This window comes from Gadus chalcogrammus, chromosome 20 (assembly GCF_026213295.1).
Source record: "Gadus chalcogrammus isolate NIFS_2021 chromosome 20, NIFS_Gcha_1.0, whole genome shotgun sequence".
In the NCBI taxonomy this organism is placed as follows: Eukaryota; Metazoa; Chordata; class Actinopteri; order Gadiformes; family Gadidae; genus Gadus; species Gadus chalcogrammus.
Window position 1 is genome coordinate 7,105,525 of NC_079431.1, and position 6,000 is coordinate 7,111,524.

Consider the following 6,000-nt stretch of genomic DNA (forward strand, 5'->3'; position numbering starts at 1 on the left):
GGGCAATCAACCGAGAGAGATGCACGCCTTTCAATGACCAAACATTATTATTGGGGTGTTGATTCTATCCACATAGTGTTTCTGAGATGGATCAAAATAACAACTTCTTCGATGCTTATGGGATCCACTAGGGATTGGACCTGTGTTCCTCTCACTCAACTAATTGAGGGTTACACGAGGAGTAGCTGGTGTCCTCCAGACGGTGACCTCGACTTTGCCTTGACCGTAATGTGCTACTGAGTCCTACTTTCGTCTGGCGAGAGAGACGGATGACCTGACGATCGCATACACGGTTGGGATGGGATTCGGCAAGGAGGCCTCTGAGCATGGGGTGATTTGCGGATGCAGCCGGAGGTCACAGAGTGCAGTTGCGCCACCTGTTTCCAATCACAATTTGTAGCACTGTAATTACAGCCTATGTGAGCAGGCCCTGCAGAGAGTGAGTGAACAAAAATGGCAGGTGTGACTCAAGGAAGCGTACTCAAAGCTTGACAAGCCTTCTATAAATTAATCCAAGACTGCTCTTGAAACTTGTGTGTGCACTGCCCGTGCACGTGCGCACCTCATTTTCACAAGGCGATAAACAAGGTCAAGGGGTCAAATGCTCAATGAGCCGAGACGACACAGACAGAGAGAGAGAGAGAGACAGACTCACACACACACCCTGTGGTGAAGGCTGTGAACTTTAGCACTTGAATAGGTCGGACTTTAAAAACATCTCTGTGAGCTATATCATGGATCACATTTTTCTTGTGAGGAAGAAGTCTCGTGTGAGAAGGACTGTGTTGGGATGAGCAGATGAGATCAGTGATGGTTCGTCTCTGAGAAGCAGTTTGTCTAGTCAAACCGACCATCTGGGCTACAATTCGAAAATCCACCATGAACAAATCCCTTTTCTGCAGGAAACCTTCATGCTTAGTAGAAATGCTTTATTGAAAATCAAACCTTTTATATCCCAAATTAAAAGGCATCCTTAAAACACTGAACACTGAATTTTTTTAAGCCAATATGTGACTTGGTTCTGTAGCCTACTACCATTTGAAACATTTGCATCTATGTTAATCAATATAAACCACACATGGTATTTTTCCTCTGATTATCAGAGCATACAATAGCATTGCACCACCAGAATGATGAACAAATCTTGGACAGAGCTGAGCCTTAGGAACAATTGGGTGGAGGAAGGATGAGAGGCAATATCTGGCGCCGAAGAGCAACGGAAATGGCACGAATCCGGTCAAAATATTTAGCATTTTTATGCTCCTGGCCAAAGTACAAATGCCTGCTATTTAACTTGGCAGCCCTCAACTGTGTGTGTGTGTGTGTGTGTGTGTGTGTGTGTGTGTGTGTGTGTGTGTGTGTGTGTGTGTGTGTGTGTGTGTGTGTGTGTGTGTGTGTGTGTGTGTGTGTGTGTGTGTGTGTGTGTGTGTGTGTGTGTGTAGCATTGTGGAGGTGCCATCATTTACCCTGCTGCATGTCAGAACCATGGAGACAGCAACCCACATTCAATCCCTGTAGGGACATGGGTGTGTGTGTGTGTGTATCAGAGCGTGTCAAGCCGGGAGTCCATAGTCCAATAACGTACAGTAGCAGACAGCGGCGAGGCGGCGATCAGAAAGTGTGGTTTCATGCCATCGGTCATAAAGTTATAGTTTGGAGTCAGTTTGGCACGTTGATCAGCGGATTATAATGGCAGCAGGGAGTCCAGATGGCAGCTCCGCCACCTCTCCTTCTACATTGAATTGGCGGTTGGAAACGCCAACGTACAAACACATTGCCATGGTCGAACTGCATTAGCGCTTTGATGATGACAACGACTTTTTGGGGTTGTTATTGTTTGTTTGTCACAGACGAAAAAAATCGCAACCTCCCCTCCGACGAAGACTCCTGCTTATCACGCAGGCCAGAAAAAACAAACGGCTATTTTCAAATCCTTATGTAATCTATGCAACACAACAGCATGTTCAACGTGTCCCGGGGGGAAGGGGTGTGGGGGGGGGGGGGGGGGTTGGGCTGTGATACATGATGGGAGGGAAACGGAGACGTCCAACAGGTCTGAAGAGCCAACCCTGCGGAGCACGCCCCCCACGTTCCCTCTGCCGGCTCTCCAGAGCAGCCGGTGCTCTCTGGGGGGGTGTAGGAGGGGGGTGGGGGGGTGTCGGAGGGGGGATCAGCCGCCACCAGGTTGCGGCTGATCAAAGAGAATAATTCAGGAGCGTAGAGGGCATGAGGAGACGCAAGCAGCGCCCCGCCACAGAAGACGAGGTGCATCTCCCCGTAGTGGAGAGGGGAATAGTCGGCCGCTGCTGTTGGTGGTCTTTACGGGGGGGCCGAAATACAGCAGGAGCGAGTGTTGTTGTGCTGCTGCGTTCGAAACGCCATCGGCGTCTCCTTTTTGTTTGCCTTGGTGGTGTACATCGCGTTTTTGTTTACGATAAACATAAGCCACGGAAGAAAGTTAGCAACATGCCCCTGGCTGTTTGTTACTGTTCATGCACAGTCGCACGCATGCGTGCAGTAAACATTACGCATGCATACCAATCTTATAAATGATAATGAATTCATTCATACTTCACCCCAGGGTTTATCTTCGCAGCAGTGCGTGTGTGTGGGGAGCCTGCACACACCAAATCGGTTTGTTTTATCTTTTCGGGCCATGATGAGACGAATTAGACATAAATAGGGAATCTGAGGCTCAAGTTGATTTTCTTAGTATGGCCTACTATATTTGACTATGTCGTCTCTGTCTACTGGGTCATTTTCCCAGTAATCAACCTCCTCCGGTTTCCTCCTTTGTTTTTCCTGCCATGTTCAGCTCCCACTTCTGGGTTTCTTCAAAAGCCATACGAGTTTGTCTATTAATAGAAAGCATAATAATACAACTGCCTGCTGTCTTCCCGTGGGGTCGATCGTCAGACGCAGCAGATAAACACAGATGCCGGAAGAGGCTTGAGGTTTTTGGCTGTAGAATGATTATAGCAATATACTGTCAGGCCCACGTTCACATTGTCTTGAGCAATTACGAATTATTGGTTATAAGAGTTGTGTCAATTAGGTTGATTGATTGCTTTTCTTCCAGCTCTTTACTGGGATGGGCCAAATAATATCTACGGGATCTCAATAACCTTTGAATAGCACGCCACATACTATAGTTAAAACTGTTGAGAATCGTCAAAGTTGAAAATAATTTAATGTACTATTGAGCAACATTTCTAGAGTAATCTGCACCAAGCTATTCCTCAATGTTATCCATCTTTTGCTCTCGCTCACTCTCTCCCGCTCTCTCCTTTGCCCTGGATATGACCCTGATTTCCCATTGCATTAACACACACACACACACACACACACACACACACACACACACACACACACACACACACACACACACACACACACACACACACACACACACACACACACACACACACACACACACACAGTTTTTCCCTGGCTCCTCCAGGCAGCTGTGAACAAACATCGCTGTGCGTCAAAGCTGTGTTTTCAGTACCTTTGTCGTCCTACACATAACAGCACCCGTAGAAGTGGTGCCATGGGACCAGGATAGCAGAATGTCACCCAAGGAGGTGAAGGAGGAGGCAATTCTCACACCACGCGTCGCTTTTTTGGAAGGAGAAAGGGTAGTAAAAATAACAACAAAGCTATGGTAATGAGGCATGATGCACACTGGGAAGAGACTTTAAGAAGGGTTTTTGTTTTCCTTTGCTTTAATAAACCAAAGACAAATGTGTGTGTGTGTGTGATTGTGTGTGCGTGCAGTGGAAATGGATAAAAAAAGTAAGTAGGCCAGAAATGTGTAAGCAATAATATAAGCAACTGTGGGCATGAGAGAATACAGCAAGAAAGAGTTTGGTGCCATTCTGTCACATGCACTGGCACTCTTGTTGGTACACAAAACAACAGCTAAGGAAATAAAGGTAGGCCTGGGTTAAAGCAATAAAATGCAATAGAGTTTCATGAGGCCTGCTGCCTTAAGTTCAACTGTGGGTCAGCCTGCCCAACGACCAATGGTAAAGCGGTTTATCACCTATCTGATCAGTCTTTACTGGTTGATTAGGGCATGATAGTGGGTCAAAGGTCAGATAGATGGATCACCATGCCAAAATGCTTTTAAAGGAGGAATGAATGTAGATAGTGGAAGTTATTTACAATTTAAAGAGTAGCCTAAAGAACATTCTAAGGTCAGCAGTAAGGATGGAGGTCAGATTCTTCAGGGATAACCTCAACAGTGGAGTATGAGCCACCCGTCGTAATAGAAACTGTTCAACAATGACGAATGAGCTCATGGCAAAAAATGGAAGCGGTGAGTGGGAAATTGCCTTGAAAGAGTGACTGTGGGGAACTGTAAGGAAAGACTCAAGAAAGAAGAGGATACCACATGTTCCTCATTCCTTGTGTGAATGAGACTTGGTGCTGAGTAACATGCTAATCGTATATTAATGTGCTGGGCTGGTATAATGGTAATGTGCTTGGGTTATTATGGGTGATCTGGGATCCAGCAGTGTGGTAGCAGAACTACTGGAGGGAGACTCCACAGAGCCTGAACCAGAAACCAGAAAGATTTGCGCTAGTCTGCCATCAGACTTTAGTTATTCATATAAAGTCTGATTTGTGAGACTGGATTAAGTCTAATGATTCATGACTCTAATGATATTCTGTTTGGCTTTATTTTGGGTCCTCGGTTTCAGAATGTCAGACTTGTAACCGCAAAAAAGTGGAACTGATGCCATTGACTGGCATCAGAAATGCCAGTCACCGGGCCATTTGGTTCCGAGTGAGTCCATCCGAAAATTGTGTTAGGGGGCGTTAACCTCTTCTACACACACGAGCAAACGCACACACACATGCACACACGTGACAGTACAATGGAGCTTGGCTCTAGTCCTGTGGTCAGGGGAGTCTGTCGATAGTTGTACTCATCCCCACTCCATCTCACTATTTGGGATTCTTAATGAAGGGTCTTCTTGAAGTTCGGAGCTGGGGGTTGAGACCTCCCCGAGTGCTCAAGTAGTCCCAGGTCTGTTTCATCCTGCGTCTCTTTGATGGCTTCCGCACGCATGGTAGCCATTCTCTCGCCACCAACTGAAGAGGATGGGCCGACCACCAACCTCACCAAAGATGAGCTGACACTGTGTGTGTGTGTGTGTGTGTGTGTGTGTGTGTGTGTGAGAGAACATGATCTACACACAGACATGCAGTTTTGATGCCACCTGTGACCAATTACACCAGTGTTTTTATCTGTAACCGAATATGTTATCCAAGCATCTTCTATGGCTCGAACGCAGCTGCCTCCCCAGTAGTTATTAATATTCCCTGTGTGTGTGAAGAGCTTCAATTGTCTCTTCACCACCAACGCTTGCTTGCTTATTTTGAGAGAGCAGGGTGAGAAGATTCAGCAGGATGCTGAAGGGGCTTCATATGGCCTGTCCACATCAGTGCTCCGATCACACACCGCTCGGTCGACTGCGTTGTAAGCATCGCGCCCGGATCTGCTGCGCCTTTTAAAGCTCTTGTATATTCAGGATGCATTCAAATGCCTCAAACACTTACAGCTTGTAGGGGGTAAATCGGCAGTGTTGTAAGTAGGAAGCAAGCAATGCTAACAACTCGAGCCAGTGGGTGGGGGTGGGAAGGGAAGGGAGGGTGGAAACTCCTCTTCTTGTTATGGCTGATCCGTCTTCTGTCTCAGACAAGATGGCAAACATTGGGAAGCTTTTGACAATAACTTTCTCTTTTCTTTTTTTATATAATCCCCTTTTATTTCCTTTTTTGCTTTTGTGTCAGCGGGATAATAGAACCACTGAGGCCCCCCTACTTTTCCTCCACCTCCTGCTCCACCTCTTCATTGGAGGCGCATTGAGAAGTGCTGGCAAAGCCATGCTCAGCAGTCTGTCAGTCCTCTTCCCCTCCTTTGATCCTCAGCGGAGGAATGAGGGGTCAGGGGGGAACGTGAACCCTCAAGACCCTTCTCCTCTATACCCC